The 19,111-nt window shown below is 38.2% G+C and overlaps 1 protein-coding gene across 6 annotated transcripts in view; it reads left to right on the top strand.

Annotated features, from left to right (window-relative positions):
* Kiaa0825 (KIAA0825 ortholog) overlaps window positions 1–19,111 on the top strand; it is a 422,676-nt gene that overhangs the window by 373,301 nt on the left and 30,264 nt on the right. The gene's annotated exons all lie outside the window — the stretch shown is intronic.

A 19,111-nucleotide genomic window follows, 5' to 3' on the forward strand; every position in this document is an offset into this window, starting at 1 on the left:
GGGGGGGGGGGGGGAGGGGGATAGGGGGAGGGTTTGGAGGACTTTTGTGGTAACATTGGAAATGTAAATGAAGAAAATACCTAATTAAAAAATTAAAAAATTAAAAATTATAAGACACAAAACAAAAAACAAAAAAACATGACCTAGTAGTAAAGTTGGTGAAGAATGTGGGTCAAATGTGAGCAGATGGCATCAGTACTGAGCATGTTTGTAAACTAAGAGTAAACTGAGACAAATGCTTAAGATGAAAGGAAAGTGAGTTTGCAGGTAGGACTCAATACCCAAAATGAAGGAGTTGGAAGAGGAAACAAAATGCCAGTGTGCTGTAACAGAATAAAGGATGAGACAAATCAAGCCTTGGACAGACAAGGATTCCTTGTGCAAAGGCCACTGTCCCTTTGGCAAATGAATTGGAATGTGCCATTCAAAAACCAACAGGTGATTAGGTGCAGAGGCACTGAAAGTCTTCTTCTTCCAAACAACATTAGTACAAACAGAAACATTAAAGAGAAAGAAAAAGCTCAAGGAGCTTGTAAGCCAAAATATCTTGGCTATGGAGAAAAGCTTCCTTGTATTTACAGTGCCACAATGCAGAGGTAGCTCTGTGATTATAGCCCACAGGTGCCACTATGTGTGGGAGAGCTGAAAGGAAAATTAAGTACAATGAGCACTTGACCCTGCACACAGTGGTTCTAAACCGTACGATACTTGATATTCAGTCAAACTCTTGGGCATATCTAGGCTAAGGAATGAGCAGTGAAAAGTAATCCACCAAGAAGACCAGAGAAAATGGTAGTCAGAAACTGAGATTTTATAGTTCATTGTCAATATTGTTCCTGACCTACTCCTGGGTAAAAATAGACAAGAAGATGAAATGGTTAAATAAAAAAAAAAGAAAACAACAACAACAAAAAAAGCCTTAGTTTAGGAGACATAAACCATGACCATATTTATAAAACTCAAATTGTCGGATATGTTTTCAACTTGCTATCCACCTAGGTTTATGAGTCTGTTAGATAAACCTCTTGTCATTATATTCCAGGCAAACCTGTTAACAAGGAAATTCAAATCTGCACCTAGGCTTAATTTCCTAATACTATTTTCTCTTTGATCTGTGCATCTCCAAGTTTAATGATGGGGTCTGGTTTGATGCCCTGCCACTGTGTCTTTGCTTTTGTTGCTCACTGTGTGCTTTGTTTTTAAAAAGGAGGACTTTTTTGAGACTAACCCAAGCTTATTTTTAGTTAGTTCATTGAAAGGTGTCACCTTCTACTTCTGTTGCTTCTTGGGTACTTTTATTCTTTGTCTCATGAGCATGCACAATTACCACCTCTACATTCTGAAAATATAGCTTGCAGAATGTGTTTCCTAGACATATAATTTCAAAAGTGCCAGATATAAGAATGACTCTAAAGCCATTTGATGAGTTCTCTCTTACGTCTCCTCGTTTGCTTGCTTCCCAAAGAGATTTTTGATTTTTTTGCTCAGAGCATGCTTATCAGCTTAATGCTCAGCAGCATCATTATGCTGTGAAGATTTGCTTCTGCAGAGGCAAGTGCAAGGCCTTGAGTGAAGCGGTTGCTAATCATGTTGTACTAAGCAAATAAAAGTCAGAACCAACCTAATCTTGCTTGCCTAATATCAGTTTCTGCAGACTTCAAGTGTAATGTTCTAATCACTGGCGCAAAACAGCCAATTAATTTGCTTTCCCTATGTGTTTTTACTAGCCAAGATGCATAGGGGAACAGTCTGTTCGGCCATAATCACGCTGCACAAAGATGGAAAATGTTCCCTTTGAGCTTCCAATCATTAGGCCTGCTGAAATGAAGACAAGCCCATTGACAAGTGAGAATGGCAATAATTTATTTTCTATTGATGGGTTGTGACAAATCATGTTGAAGCAGTGGCTGCATACTGTGGGGCTCTCCTAAAGAAGACTGTGATGGGCAAAGATGAAACCCTTCACAGCTCATTTAGTCCAAATGTAGCCACCTGGGTGGTGGATCGGTTCAACATACCAGCCCAGGCATTCCAGCACAAAATTAGATCGCTAACAGGCAGGCCATATAGGGGTTCCTGGAAGGCATTAATCAACAGGGTTGAGCTGTCAAAATGCAGACTCAGAAATTAAGAAACACCAAAAGGATGAAAATGTGGCAATGCTGTCAAAAAATCAAGAATGTAATTCCTTCTGCAGGATTCTAGGCACCGCTAAAAATGCATAAAGGAAAAATAAATTGTAAAAGGGTAAAGAGAGGCATTACCCTTAATGAGAATGCTCCTAATATTTTTATACATTTTAATTAATGCAAACAGCATGAAGATTTATGTAAGCATGAACACACCTCTTTTCAAGTCCACACTGACAGGTCAGATTACATCCAGCTCCTCCTTAGTACCCAGTAGTTCATCTCTTATTCAAATTTCCCTTCTACCCAGACCTACCAATGTGTGGAACATTTGGTATCTCAGCTGCCTCTGAATACCAACACTTCAAATCACAGAATTCTTGGGCTTGCACAACCTATTTTCTTAGCACTGTTTTTAGTAGGACAGAGATTTCTTGAATTTGATATTCTGAATCAGATTACATGAGTGTGTTTGTATGCCTAACACCAGTGTGTTCCTGGGGTTAAATTTTTATCAGCATAACATTAAGGGTTTATTATCTGTTTTCATGTTATAAAACGTATTTAATGCCACAAATAAATCTACACAGCCAGAGTTTCCAAAGCTAACTAAAATTCTGCTAAGCAAAAGATGCAAGCATCTTAATACCTAATAGTCTAAATCCTAAAAAGTGGTTTTTGATGAACACTATTTGCATGTGTCTTTAAAGGGTGACCTGTGGATCACACACATCAGAAGGGCCTAGAGTCTCACTGAAAACACATATGTTTGCTCCCACTTTCCATTTACCTTAGACAAATTTCTGGGCTAGGCCCAAGTATGTGAAGACTTGAAATCTGTGACCATTAATTACACTTACAGACTTTCTTTTAGCAACAAGCTCTACTTCATTTTGAACTTCAAACACTTGTTTCTTTCCAGCATGTCTAACACAACTCCTCTCAGACACATCATGTCCTGTCTTTTACAGTTCTGTGTGTTTGACTATGCTGGCCCCTTCCTGTAGAATGCTTCCCGAACCTCAAGCCACACCCCATCTTTTGCATACTCTGAGTTTCAACTCAAATGTTCACTCATCTGTAAAGCCTTTGTGTAACTCTCAGCCGAATATAAAACCTCTGGCCTCTGTGTCTGGTTTTTGTGTGTGTATGTGTCTTTCCACAGTATCACCACCTCACCAGGCAGTTACCTGTACCCACACTTCATCTTTCAAATGCCAGGGATTTCACTCCTTCAGGTTCATGTTTTACATGTCTTTTAATAGCTCATTACACCTACCTCATTGCCTTGTGATATATGCATAGTAAATGTTTGTGGAATTGAACTCTTGAATAATAGATGTTAGTTCATTAAAATCTAAGCTTTATACTTCCAAGTCACTCATGAAAGTAAGTGTTCTTCTTTACAGTGTGCTCAGACTTCTCATTAAAATCTTGTAGTATGTCTTCTTGTGAGCAATACATGGGGTGTATGTGTGTTTGTGAGCATGTGTACGTGTGTATCTGTGTGTGTATTTGTGTGTGTGAGTGTGTGTGTATGAGTGTGTATGTGGATGAATGTGTGTATCTGAATGTGTGTATATGGATAAGTGTATGTATGTATATGTATCTGAGTGTTTGCATGTGTGTGGGAGCGTGTGTGTGTGAATGAATATGTGTTTGTGAGTGTCTATGACGATGTGTGTGTGGTCTCTTATTTTATTTACCTATAGTTTGTCTTTGAAATTTTGTTTGCCTTCTATATCTGGTTAGCCTTAGAAATATGTTCTCAGAGAGAATGTTAATATTTTAAGTCCTTGGCTGATACACATATGTAGTGAATTAATTGTGTTGAAAAAATATAAGCTACTATCACATCCTATTTATTTTGTAAATATTTCACATATTAAAGACAACAGAAAAGCAAAAACCACATGCTTTTAAATATTTAAGAGTTTAGTGTGGTTTAACATTCACTGGCTATACCTGATATGACTAATAAGTAGATCATAATAGAGCATAAAACATAAGCGCCAGGTTTGGTGGCCTGAGAAACAAAATTGGCCTGCTTGTGAATAAACAAGTGTGTTGCTTTGCTCTTCTACAGTCAAGAAGTGTAAGAATGCTTAGAACAGGTTATAGGCAAATGCTATCAGTCTCATCACTCCTAAAAGCATTTTCTCTTCAGCATGAACTATATGGATTTTAAAAAACCCTTTTATTTGTATTAATGCTGTGGGCTTTGAAAACACAGAAATATGTGAAAAGAATGTTTGCAGAGTATGTGAGAAAGATCAAACAAGCAGGCTAACTCTAGGCAAGTCTGTTCTGATAGAATAAATATCTATTTGCATGGGTTTTTAATAATAGTCACTCTTGCAGAGCAAGATAAGGTGATGCCCATTTGAGTGCCAAAGACTATTCAAGCAGAGTAGACCAAGAGTCAAGAACCAGAGTTCTAGAGATGTGGTAAAGTATCTGTTTAGATCTAAGGTGATCTGTAAGCATCCCCTTCTCACACCTCAGCTTGTTGAGAACTGATATGACAAAAGTTTTCTGGGGAGCACACATTACACGAATGTCTCTATCTCTATTTAGTAAGCAGCTCATTGGGGTTTGCTTTGAATCAGTTGATAATTAGAATAGATTATGATATTGCACTTTTATTTATATTAGATTTCTTGTCATGGGCATCTAGGGAACTCGTAGGTATAACTAAAACCTAATTTAGAAGAAAAGAACATTGCTAGCTCAATTTCCATATTGAAGGTTAAAATAATAATAATTCCTGATATAGTAACATAACACAATTTCAAAATAAATAACTGATTTGGATTAGTGCTCTCCACTGCTGCAAGCACCCATGACAGCAGTGATGTGCTTTCTGTAGATCCAGTTCTATCCTCCACTATTTCTTCTATTGCAGAGATGTACAATCTCTAAAACCATTTTCATAAATTTGTGTCATCCAAGGATAGCAGATTTTATGAGGGAGAACAGAAAGAAAGGGACAGTTAGAGCTGAAGAAGAGAAAGGGATGAAGGGAGTCACGGTTTGAGTGAAAGATTTGAAGTAGGAGAAGTATCTAGGCATTGGACTCAACATTGGTTCACAACATTGACCTCATGCTATTTATGATACAGAGATTATAAGAATTCTTCAAGGAGATTCCCAAAAAGGATTCTTTGACAGAGCTGCAAGTCACAAACAGAAACTAAGTTGTCCTTTAGTTGTACTGTGCCCACTCCATCAGCAAAGATGCATCAACTCTGACTGACCCACAAAACCTGAAAGATAAAAGGAACATAATCAAAGCTAGATGAAACATTAGCACATCAAAAGGAACACATGGAAACAGGAAGTGTTGAAAGACTAGTTATCTAGGGCTGAAAATAGCAAGGATGTGGATAGCAAGATTGTAGAAATTATTTTAAAATTAGCTCAAAAAAGGGACCTAGAACAAGTGAGATAGCCCAGTGGGTAAAGGTGCCTGGCATCAAGTCTTACAGCCTGAGTTCAATTCTCGATCCCTGAACCCCACATGGTGAAATTCACATATTATCCTCTGATTCCCCCCCACACACACACACCATGAAATAAATGTTAAAGGGGGCACGGAGGAATGAAATAGAATAAAAACAGAACTGGTGAAAATTAGGGAAGAAATTAAAGAGAAGGAAAAATTATTATAGACATAATAGATCCACTGACAGCAATAAAATATAGAATATGCACTCCTAAAAACATTAAGGGCTGGGTTGGGGAGATGACTCAGTTGATAAGGTACTTAAAGCACTACCGTGGGGACCTGAATGACTCCCAATGCTGGGGAGGCAGAGACAGGAGGATGCTTCAGGCTTGCTGGCTAACTGGTCTCACCAAGGTAGTTCTGGGTTCAGATAAAGACCCTACCACAGAAAGCCATATGAACAGCTATAGAGGAAGACACCCAACATTGACTTCTGGCCTCCACATGCACACACAATTGCATATGCCACACAACATGTGTGAACATGCATACACACACATATGCACATACATGGCATAGAAGAAAAATCTTATAAAGCCTTTAACAAAAAATATATATAATGTTACAGAGGTGATGGGTATCTAGAGAAATATATAATTAGCATTTTAAAGAAAGTTGGAATGAAACAAAAATAACAAAATGAAAACAAAACAAAAAACAACAAAAGTCCCACAAAAAAGATATGAGCTATATAGCTTAGGAAAGCTATAAAAAAGAAATAACACCAAGACAGATGCTGATAAAACGTCTAGACTTGAAAGATGAAGCTATTTGACATTATAGCTGAGATAGCAAAGTATAAAAAAAGAGAAAAAATAAGGGTTTATCTTAAGCTTTGTAAGGTGAAAACTAATGGCATAGAGCAATGTTCTTACAATTTGAATATTAAGGATAAGAAAATGTGCATGCACACCATAACATATCAACTACTGAAGGGTATAAAGGTACAGGGACATAGTGAGAAGATGTGCTAGCTTTCAAAAGATGCACCTTTTAGAACTGGATTTGGCTAAATGAAATTTATCAGAATTTTTTCATGGATGGATATAAATATATATAGTTTATGTATAAATAAATATATAAACACATATATGGTATCATTTATATAAAAAATATATATTTATTTATATGTGATATATCCATATATATGGGTATCTATGTGTGTTCATGAATTTTAACAGCACATTAGCACATGGTGAAGAAACATGTCTCCAAATTTTAACAATATTCTCTTATGCACCTTTTTTTTCTTGACTCTCTTCTGAGAGAGAGAGAGAGAGAGAGAGAGAGAGAGAGAGAGAGAGAGAGAGAGAGAGAGAGAGAGAGAAGCATCTGACCCGTATATGCAGGATGCTCACAGGCTTGGTGTTCATATCTGGGAGGATGACAAAAGGCATGGAATAAAGGCATTTTCCTTGAAGAGCTCCCTGTTACCTTGGTGGTCTTTGGTTCACATAAGCTTGAACACAATGCCAGTGCTGTGAGAAAGAAAAGGGATTTATAAGGAGTCAAGCTGGGGTATTTTTAGGTAGCTCTTGTATTCCTCTTTCACAGATAATCCATACCGCTCTCATCCAAGTCACTAGCAATTTTCCATTTGGGGATTATTTAATCCATAGTACAATGCCACTGGAGACTACTTTAACCTTGACTTAAATTCTAAAGGGGGTAAAATACGGGTCCATGTTATTATTGCTGAATATATTTTAGTTTATGTCAGATTTTGGTCTAAAGGGAATCTTTGCTTACATTGACAGTTATCAGAGAAGTGCAAGTTGCTTATATTTCCACAAACCACACTGCTCTGATTACAAAATGATGAAATTACAAAAAATGAATGACTAGATGCATTCACTATGGCTTACATTTTACAGTCGTTTGCAGTTGTTCACAGATGTACTTGTTCATGCAAATGTTCACGTACACTCACAGTCTGACTTTCTTTCCCAGAGTTGCCACGGTGTCAGTGAGACGCTGATACATGGCTGCAATAGCATTACCTCAAGATTACTAGGGGTTTTGTGATAAAGTTGTAAATGTGAAGACTATCATTTCAAGATTGTCAAAGTCCCCAGCTTGGTTTGTATATTATTTCTCAAGGTTTATCCAAAAGACAAAAAAATAAATAAATAAAATAAAATGATGGTCAATTATGAATAGGAGAGGGGATGAGATATATCTAACATAGCTAATTTATGCGATTGTGGAAACTCGATCCTCAAATATCTGCTAAACAGGCAGGCTTCTGTCTGTACTTGCTTTACAGTCTAATTACTTCTTTTTCATTCAAATTTAAGCACCATATTATTCCAACTGCCAGGTCTCTTTATCAGGGATATGTCTTTAATTGCCAATTGGAAATGTTTTTTTTTTCTAAAAAACACTCTTTATTTCTTAAAATTAATCATGATATAATCTCACAGCTGTTCATCCACACTGTGAACCATCAACACTTTCTAAATAGGTAATAACAAAGAGCTCACTGTAATTGCTTTTGCAACTTTTAGTTTTGTGTATTATTTTGTCCTCCAAGGTAAAATGACAGAGTGGATGCAGTGCATAAAAACCAAGATCATCAGTCTTTCACTGCCGATCACCTTGTTTATGCTTAACCAAGCATTTATTTATTAGCTCTTAATGGTAAAGGCTACAAGGTTACTACACCTGAGAGAAAAATCTGTAAGACAGGCTTTCTAATTAATCACCGGGAGAGTTCAGAAAGGTCTAGCTATTTCTGTAAACTGAAGCATTTATGCACCAAATTGCAAGTGTTGATCATGGAAAAAAAAAAGCAGGTAATGTCTATTTCTTTCATTTCTATAGTTGCATTAGAAATAATGAACCCTTATATATCTTTGTGTACATGAAGGCCATGTTAAAAGCATGGCCTTTGGGGGCAAGCAAAATGGTTCAGAGGATAAAGTCCTTTGCCACGAAATTTGACAATCTGAGTCCACATGACAACCTCTGGCATCCACATGATAGAAGAGAGCTAACTGCACAAGTTGTCCTCTGACCTCCACACACAGTGAGACATATGTGTGCAAGGACATATACACAGACAAATGTAAAACAAACCTAAGGCATTTGTTCACGTGATGACATAGGGCCACTTCTGAGAAGTTCCAACAGTAAAATCAAGTGTGGATTAGTAATTCTATAACGGCACCCGCAGTGATCATCTCACAACTAAAGGCTGTAAGACAGAAAACAATAGCAACAATGTATGGCCACATGCAGTTAACATTTCCATGGTCACCGTGGCAGGTCACCCCATGTGAAACATGTCTCAGTAGTTAATTTACACAGAGAACTATAACTCAGTGTGGTAGTGATTCTGATGAACTACTAGCTTTACTGATGGATAATTCTCTTTTTTTCATTTTTTATTGGTTATTTTATTTATTTACATTTCAAATGTTATCCCTCTTCCCAATTTCCCCTCCACAAACCCCCTATTACCTCTCCCCTACCCTCTGCCTCCATGAGGATGCTCCCCAACCTGCTGACCCACTTCTGCCTCAGCACCCTAGCATTCCCCTATCCTGGGTCATGGAGCCACCACAGGACCAAGGGACTTCCCTCCCAGTGATGACCAATAAGGCAATCCTCTGCTACACATCCAGCTGGAGCCATGGGTCCCCCAATGTGTAATCTTTGGTTGGTGGTTTAGTCTCTGGTATCTTTGGGGGGCCTGGTTGATTGATATATTCTTCTTATGGGGTTGCAAACCCCTTCAGCTCCTTCAGTCCTTGCCCTAACACCTCCACTGGGGTCCCTGCACCCAGTCCGATGTTTGGCTTCATGCATCCACATCTGTATTGGTCAGGCCCACAATGTCCCCAGTAAGGATGTACAACATACTACAAACTGCAGCAGTATTTGCACGTGTATTTGGAGGACTCACTTCCTTCCCTAAACTGGCATATGTTCCAACCTGTTGTAGGATACAGTCAGAAGCAGAGTAATTTTTATTAGATATTTTCTTTATTTACATTTCAAATGTTATCCCCTCCTAAAATCCCCTACCCCCTACCCCGTGCCCCTGCTCCCCAACCCACCCACTCCTGCTTCCTGGCTCAGGCATTCCTGGGGCATGGAACCTTCACAGGACCAAGGGCCTCTCCTCCCATTGACAACCGACAAGGCCATCTTCTGCTACATATGCAGCTAGAGCCACAAGTCCCTCCGTGTTTTCTTTAATTGGTGGTTTAGTACCAGGAGCTCTGGGGGCAGGTGAGGGTACTGGTTAGTTCATATTGTTGTTCCTCCTATGTGGCTTCAGACCCCTTCAGCTCCTTCAGTCCTTTCTCTAGCTCCTTCATTGGGGACCCTGTACTCCGTCTAATGGATGACTATGAGCATCCACTTCTGTATTAGTCAGGCACTGGCAAAGCCTCTCAGGAAAAAACCTATCTCAGGCTCCTGTCAGCAAGCCCTTGTTAGAATCTGCAATAGTGTCTGGGATTGGTGGTTGTTTATAAGATGGATTCCTAGGTGGAGCAGTTTCTGGATGATCATTCCTTCAGTCTCTGGTCCGAACTTTGTCTCTGTAACTCCTAGAAGCAGAGTACTTAAGAGAGCTGCCAAGTCCTTTCCTCTGGTCAGGTCTCTAACATTAAGATCACCACATTTGCCACACTGCTAGAATATTTGAACAAATAAACACATTGTTTATTTAAAGTAGAGTACACACAATCAACACCCCAGCTGCAGCCTGCCTCTTCCTATATTCATGTTCTTCAACTACAGCACAGTAGGCAAGGACATTTCATTCTTCCAAGCTTTCTTTCCTTTCTACCCGTCATCCCTCTTCGTTTCTATGGCCCTGACATTTTTACTTCATTTACAGAAAATACAACAATGTCTTTTAAGTGTGCTGCACCTGTTCAGGGACTTGCCAAATCCTGGCAAAGTTAAGCTAAAGGTCACATGGGTACTGAGGACACACTTTATGTTGCTGAAGACATGTGTCTGTCCATATGTTAGCCAGAGGTTCTGTGAGTCATTTTCAGAACCTCAAGCACCTATTCTTCCAGCTCAACAACAATAACAACAAAAAATACTAAAAATAGTTCCTATAATAGTAAGTGTTCAAAAATATTTGTTATATAAAAATTTTAATTTTTTTGAGACTGTAAGGATATCATTTCCCATTTCCTCCTGTGAATCCTCCCATGTACACTTCCTTTCTCTTTAAAATTCATGGCCTGTTTTAAAATGTTTTTACATATACATGTATATGTATATGTGTATGTATATATGTATATGCATATGTATATATAAAACCAAAAATAATATATTTATGAGAACCAGTATGTGAGAATAAGTGTAGGTGATAATGCTTTCATGGAGTAGGAGAGTTCTTTCTCCTCTGTGGGTTGATTTCGTTTGGTTTGTTTTACTTCCTTTTAGCAAAAGTAAAAGCAAACAGGACAATGGAAGATATATTCTCATGCAGTTTGCAAGTCTATTGTCAGAAGTTCTAGTGTTGCCTCTGTGTTATTTGGACTATTAATTTCCTTGTCTAATATTTCCATTTGCACTTGTCATAAGCATAAAATGGTATTGATGTGAGAAGTTTCAGTATCAATGGGGCTCAGTGGGGAAGGCACTTGGCATGCAAATGTGATGACCTGAGTTTGAGTCTCAGAACCTGTAGTCCAAGAACAGACCTGACACCCAAAAGTTACACTCCACCTATGTATGATGCTACAGCATGGACACACACCTGTACAAACACACATGTATACATACACACACAGTGGTGTATACACACATGCATACACACACACACACACACAAATAGTAAACGAAAATAAAGTAGAAAAGTTCCAGTAGTAGAAAATAAACAAAAATGAATGGAGAGGAAAAAATAGCGACATTTAGAGAAAACTGTTTAGATGTTGGCATTTTTTATTTGGTAGTAAGCGTGTTGAGTTGTTGAGTTAGTTTGCTTCGACCTGAAGTGAAGGACTTTGATGACAAGGCAGATTCCAGAAGCCCCAAACAATCCTCTAGCGAGACGCAGGTGCGAGCTATGTCTTGTCAAACAGCAGGGCACAGAGATGGTCAGGGGTGCTCAGAAAACATGGAGACAGCCCTGTTAGTATCATTAACATATGTCACTGTTAACACATTGTAATCTACCCATGAGTAAGTCCACTGAGGGATAAGCAGTGATATTCTGTTAAAGAAGAGAAATATAGGTTATGATTGTGACGGGCAGCAAAATTTATTTTAGTCCTATATTATAATCCTTGGTTGTATAAAACATATCTGGACTTTTAAGCATTCAGTATCTATGGCTTATATGCATGTATAACAATATCTTTTGTGCTCTCTGTGTATATGAAATCATAGTTTTAAATTTTTCATTAGAATTTATTGAGTGGGTTAGACTAAAGAAACCCTAAGTGCTACATCAGTGAGGTTGTTTATACCTTCTCTTGTTTGGAAAAGGATTTAAGATTATAAGTGTAGAAATCACTTCTGATCATAACACAGATTTTTTTCATGAGAAACAAACTCAGCTATGAAAGGACTTTTAAAATCAGCTTTAAGGAATTAGATCAGGGCAACACAGGGTAAGGAAAGGGTACGGATGTGTAGTCTGTATAAATTCGGCCTCTGCTGTTTTGCTCCATGGCATTAAGTCATTTCATCTCTTTTTTATGATTACTTTATTTCTATTTAAAAGTATGGTGAATGTCTGTATGAGTAAATTCCATATGTATGCAGGTGCCCACATACACTCGATCTTTTGGAGCTGAAGTTACACGTGTGAGCCACCAGGCACAAATGCTAAATACCAAACTTGGGTTCTCTGCTCTTAATTGCTTCATCCATCTCTCCAGGTCCCTTCACCTTCTCTCAGTATCTTTGTCTCTAGCCAGGAGAACATCATAAAAACCTACATCCCATCCAGATTAAATGAAATGATATAGGGTCATTAAGTGCTTTGGTGCCCAATGTGTAATATAGTCAGCTAAGGTTAGCTTAGAACCTCAAGTAATGCATTGAAAAATAGGCAAAAGTAATTAGATGCTATTATCTGGTTGTGAAAACTCAGAAAGGAATGATTGCAAATAAGGGAGTAATCAGATGAAATCGTGTTAGTTGAAAGGGCATTAAAAGCATAAGTGACTGGAGGTGAGGCTGCCCAGCTCAAGATCATCACTGAAACCGAATGGCACCAGTGACAGAGAGGGGTAAATGGCCTGGAGTTCTGGGATCAGTCATGTCACTCCACTCTGTGTAGAATTTGAGGTAACAAGAAGATGGCTGGATCCACCATAGCTAGATTTCATAGCTGGAGGTGAGTGACCCTTGTGAACTCACATAAATATGGAAATATACGACTGTATTTTCAGGTTTACAAGGTTTACAGAAGAGACTTGAAGTAAAGTATGTTGCTAGGAAAGCAAAGACCATGGTATGCAGGATAAAGGCTGATGTTCAGTGCAGAGTCTGAGAAGGGCAGAGTGAGGTGGGGATCATCCTAAGGCAGCCAGCTCCTTGCTTAGCAAGATGAAAACTGAGTCCCAGAAAAAAATCAAAGTGGCCAACTACTTTATCTGTTATTCTGTTTTTGGGGGGTGAACAACAGTAGCTGAGGATGATTTTGCATCTCTCTGTCTCTTACATCCACATCTCCTGCCACTCTACCCCCTCATGCCCAAATATCAAAGATGCTTTGATCCCTAACAAGGAAGTCTCTTTTTGTTACCCATGTTCACACAAACAGTCCATACCTTACAAAACCTCACAAAGCACTAAGAGCCAGTAACAGAAAACAACAGGAAGTGGTACATACAGGACACTCCAGACCTATACCACTTTAGCTAGTATCTAACCTGTGGCTCAAGTTTACACTCTAAAAGTGAAAATAATAATTAAAAAGCATAGTTCATGGGTTGCTATGAACATACAGTATAATTAATATATTCAAAGCTCTTAGATAAGTATTTGCCACATTATTAGTGTAATGTAAATAAGTTATAGTAGATGAGCACATTTTATAAAGAATTGGAAGAACATTCAACATAATAATTAAAAGAATAGATATTGGAGCTGAGTTCAAATCCTAGACATGCCATTTACTAACAGAGTCACCTTGAACAATGTTTAGTCTCTTTAGACCTCAATTTCTTCACCTATACATTGTGAAAAATGCTTTGTAACTGTAAGGATTAAGGGACTCAATACATACAAAGCACTTAATAATTAATAATCATTGTTACTAACTTGTGGCTTATCACTGAGGCATCCGAGGAGACCTCAGACACTCCTTCTTGCCCCTCCTGACTTCTATAGGGCGGCTTTCAGCCAGCCATTTGAATATAATCAGCAGGACTTCAAAAGCATACCTTGTCCACAATGAAAAGGAAGATAATATAGACATGGGTGGAGAGGAGAGATATAGACCTGTGTGCAAAGGAAAGATTGCTTTTAGAATGTTATGGCCGTAGCTCTGGGCTGATGTCACTTGTAACTATCCCAGGAAGGTTTTCACTGCATAGAGCTGTGGGTTTGAAAGCTAAGTAGAGCACACCAGTGGGAAAATAAAATGTGTGCTGCCATGCCCCAGAAAGTCCTTTCTCCTGGGTGATCCTCGTGGGATGCATGTGGGTAGGCAAGTCTGACTTAACCAGTCACCAGACAAAAACCTCTGTATCTAGTTTCAACCCTGGATTGTTCAGAGAAGGTTCTTGTTTACTGGTTAAGTATTCGTCCTTCTATCCTAATCATTTGGATGCCTCAGCCACCAGATGCTTCACATTCAGTAAGTATCCATACTAAAAGATACTTTAAATAATCATTTCCTCAAAATAACAATCTATAAAACATAAACAGTAAATTTCTTTGCACCATAAAAGAAAATTAGATTATCATAAATAGAGGCTATAAATCATGTGTAATATGTCTGAGCTTTTTATGTACCATAATAACTAATCACTTGGCTATCAGGGCACTGGGGAAATTACAATAAATTATATTCGGTGAGATACGCACCACATGAATGAAGCCCAGAATATTATAGAAGTGACCTTCACCTTGCATGATGTCATAGAAAAAAATGATACCACCCTAATAACTTCATAGGGTTAATTAGTTTCGGAGAACACACAAGAGGCAGCGATGTCAACAGGGCTTTTTTTATTTTCTTTCCCATGGGAAATCGGGCTAATAAAAATGAAAAACATTTCAAGTAGCTGAGCAAGAAAGCAAAGGAGTTGCACGCGGCTAGAACGGCTTTGGCCAACTGTCAGAGGGCCATTCTCTTTCTCTAAGAGCCAGGGATCTCTTTTGTTTTTTCACTCGTGTGCGTCTTTTCCCAACCCTGTGTGGGAATCTCTGAAATCACCACGGTTTCCAGAACCGGCTCTGATGATGATTTTTTTTTTTTTTAATTTGCCAATGAACACAAATTTATTTAATCAGATAGGGAACTCAGATAAGGAACCATTAGTGTGTATGAAGCATGCTGCTTTGTTTGGTCGCTCCACTTGGCGCCCAGTGGGGGTGGAGGTAAAGTTTCCACAGTCATGCTGATTTCGCATGAATAGGTTTGCTGGTGTCAAAGGAGGGCTGCAGTTCTGCCCTGGCATCTGGGGTACAGAAGGCTAATTCTTCTGAATAGAGCCATTGATGATTACATTTTGGGGAGCCTTAATCATAGAGTAATTAGGCTTTAATTCTTACAAAAACTTACAATTAATTGGATCTTTTATACAACTTTTTTGTTTGATTTAAAGTACTGTGTAGGTTAGTTATAGAAACTTAATTTAAATGTGGTTTTAATTAGAATTGTTTTATGATTTTAATGAGGTTTAAAAGTCTCTTGATGAGCAGTTTGTATAATTACGGTATTTCAAATGACTGGGTAAATGCATACTTTTATAATTTACCTTCTAGGAAACTGTATTTTTACGGGAACTATTATTTTTCTCATGACGGATTGTTTCGTTTTGATTTCAGTTTTAGTGGGGATGGATGCTTAGCCCTGTGCCTAATCATGCAAAGGTTTTCTTTCTACAATGGCATTGAACTTTCATGAAACCAAAAGCATCAGGCAGTAGCCTAATGCCACAGTTTAATTCAATCATAAAAAATATTGCTGTTTTAATAATAAAGGAGTATGATTACTGCTAAAAATTTTTAGCTAAGAATTTAAAATTCTACATAACTTGACATAAATAAGTTACTTGCAAACAGTATATCTTTGAGTAGGAAGGCACATATACATGACTTTAGGCAGTGACTTGAAATTTTTAATGAAATTTAATATCAAGTTATCTAATGTAGTGTCATAACATAAGTGAGTACTTTCAATAAACATGGAAAACATTTAAATCAGAAAAGCTAGGAAAATAGTGCAATCTTATTTCCTTTTTTGAGTATGTTTCACTCTTGTATTCTGTTGGCTTTTGAAGACATTTTAAGGATTTTTATAACAAATGACTTAACTTCCCACTTTCAAGGACACTGGTACATTCTACCTTCTGTATCTCCTTTCTTTTCTTCTCTTCTCTTCTCTTCTCTTCTCTTCTCTTCTCTTCTCTTCTCTTCTCTTCTCTTCTCTTCTTTTCTTTTCAGCTTAAGTCAAATTATTTACATGTGCCTAAAAATTAATCAAAACAAGTTCACCATATCAAACGAATATAGGGGAGAAACTGGTCATAGCCATAGATCTAGAAAAACAGACCATGTCATAGCATGAAAAACACTCAAGAAACTTTGTGAAGGAGTTACAGCAAGCACTTTTTGACATCAGAAATAGTGTCTGGGTTTGGTGTCTGTATATGGGATGGAACCCCAGGTGGGGAAGTCTCTGGATGGCCTTTCCTTTGGTCTCTGCTCTACTCTTTGTCCCTATATTTTCTTTAGACAGGAGCAATTCTGGGTTAAAATTTTTCAGATGGGTCCTTGGCCTGAAAAATGGCAACCTACAAATTGGGAAAAAATCTTTACCAACCCTACATTCTAAAGATAGCTTATATTCAATATATACAAAGAACACAAGAAGTTAGACTTTTGAGAACGAACTAACACTGTTTTAAAGTGGGGTACAAGGATAAACAAAGAATTCTCAACTGAGGAATACCAAATGGCTGAGAAGCATCTGAAAAAAATGTTCAACATCTTTATTCATCAGGGAAATGCAAATCAAAACAACCCTGAGGTTCAACCTCACACCATTAAGAATGGCTAAGATCAAAAACTCAAGTGACAGCAGATGCTGGCAAGGATGTGTGGAGAAAGAACACTCTTCCATTGCTTGAGGGATTCCAAACTGGTAAAAGTACTCTGGAAATCAATTTGGAGTTTCCTCAGAAAAATGGAAATAGATCTACCTGAAGACCCAGCTATACCACTCTTGGGCATATACCCAAAAGATTCCCCACCACACCACAGGGGCACATGCTCCACTATGTTCATAGCAGCCTTATCTGTAATAGCCAGAATCTGGAAACAACCTAGATGTCCCTTAACAGAGGAACAGACACAGAAAATGTGGTTCATTTACACAATAGAATAATATTCAGCTATTAAGAATGAGAGCAAATACAGAAGTGGATGATCACAGTCATCTAATGGATGGAACACAAGGCCTCTAATAAAGGAGCTAGAGAAAGTACCCAAGGAGCTAAAGGGGTCTGCAACCCTATATAGGTGGAACAACAATATGAACTAACCAGCACCTCCCAGAGCTGTGTCTCTAGTTTCATATGTAGGAGAGGATGGCCTAGTTGGCCATCAATGGGAGGAGAGGCCCTTAGTCTTGCTAAGATCATATACCCCAGTACAGGGGAATGCCAAGGCCAAAAAGTGGGAGTGGGTGGGCTGGGGAGCAGGGCGGCGGGGGGGGGGGGTGTGTGATAGGGGGCTTTGGGGATAGCATTTGAAATGTAAATGAAGAAAATATCTAATAAAAAAAATGAGAACATCAAGAATTTTGCAGGCAAATGGATGGAACTAGAAAATTCTCCAGTCTCTTCACCTTGATACAGCCCTCTCCTTTCCAGGCTGTGCTTTTGGCTGTTTGTTATACCCCATTATGCATTGGTAATACATTAGGTTAATAGAGCAATTATTTAATTGGCTGTAATTTCATTGGCATCCCGATTAACTAAAGGAAAGCTGCTCAATCTCTGTTTACATTTGCAAAGCCAATATTATGGTTTAAATTATTGCCTTTGGATGAAATTGAAAATGAAAGCCTGATAATCCTTAAAGCAATATTTACAGAGGAGTCTTTGTCTTTATAAAGAATAAAAAGAATGAAAACAAGAATACATTAAATCATAGGGTCTTTTAAAATTCATTTTGCAATCAGCTTCACAGTTTCCAGGCCATGATCTAACTTCCTAATTCTTGTGGAGAAAGCCAACTCTCCTGCTTTCATTTTTCTATGAAAGCATAATCTGTAACTTTATGTTCTCCTTTTTGACTCTAGCATGCAGGAATTCCAGATAAAATTGCATTGCTCACAATGCAAATGTTCTTTCCCAGTACAAATTCAACTAAAATTGTCAACTTCAAGATGCAGGCACTTTTCATTAGCAGCTTCTGATCTGAAATGAGCTCTACCCAGGAGTGTTTAATAAAATTATTGGAAAAGACTAAAACTGATTTTAGATACTACCCAATTCTGAAGACAGTATGTCAGGAAACCTGTTGTCAATAATTTTCTGTGAGTTACAAGATGCTGAAATGGTCTGGTATTGTTTCTCCTACATTAAAGATGAATAGCCCAAACAATGCTTGTGATGTAAGCTGTGGCTTAAAGGAAAGCAAAGCATATCCTCGCTCTCTCTCTCTCTCTCTCTCTCTCTCTCTCTCTCTCTCTCTCTCTCACACACACACACACACACACACACACACAAACTGCAACATGCTCAAAAAAGTTGCTCAAACAATAATATGAGAATCTTCTATGATACTGAATAAAATCAAATTAACAATATGCAAGGCCTGGATAATTTCAAGAAGGTGGAAAGTTGATTTAAAATACCCAGGTGTCAGGAAAGCAGTCAGTTACCTGGCAAGGAACAAAAAGTAGACTGGATTCAAACTTCTGTGAGGTGGTAAGTCTGTACAATAATATGGCAATATCCACAGTATTGTTTAGCACTGTAGCTTCTTGTTTGACTGACTGACAGATGAATGCCAGAATAGAATGCCAGAATAGAATAAGTTTCCTTATTGCCGCAGATCCTCTGGGCCCCTTTGTCTGCCTGGAACGGGTCTCTAGTCTCGGGTAGGCAAAGCATCGGATGAGATGACAGACAGATGCACACAGGAGAGGTTGTGTAGAATTTGAATGTAAATTGTCAAATCGAGCATTAAAACTTTTTATACAGAAGACAATAAGGAAGTTGGGTGACATACCCGCAAGGTACAAAGAGGTTACTGGATTCTTACATAAAACAGAGGAATGCAAACACAGAAGGTCTAACAGGAACCACCT

The sequence above is a fragment of the Mus caroli genome, chromosome 13, assembly GCF_900094665.2.
Source record: "Mus caroli chromosome 13, CAROLI_EIJ_v1.1, whole genome shotgun sequence".
NCBI classification, from domain to species: domain Eukaryota; kingdom Metazoa; phylum Chordata; class Mammalia; order Rodentia; family Muridae; genus Mus; species Mus caroli.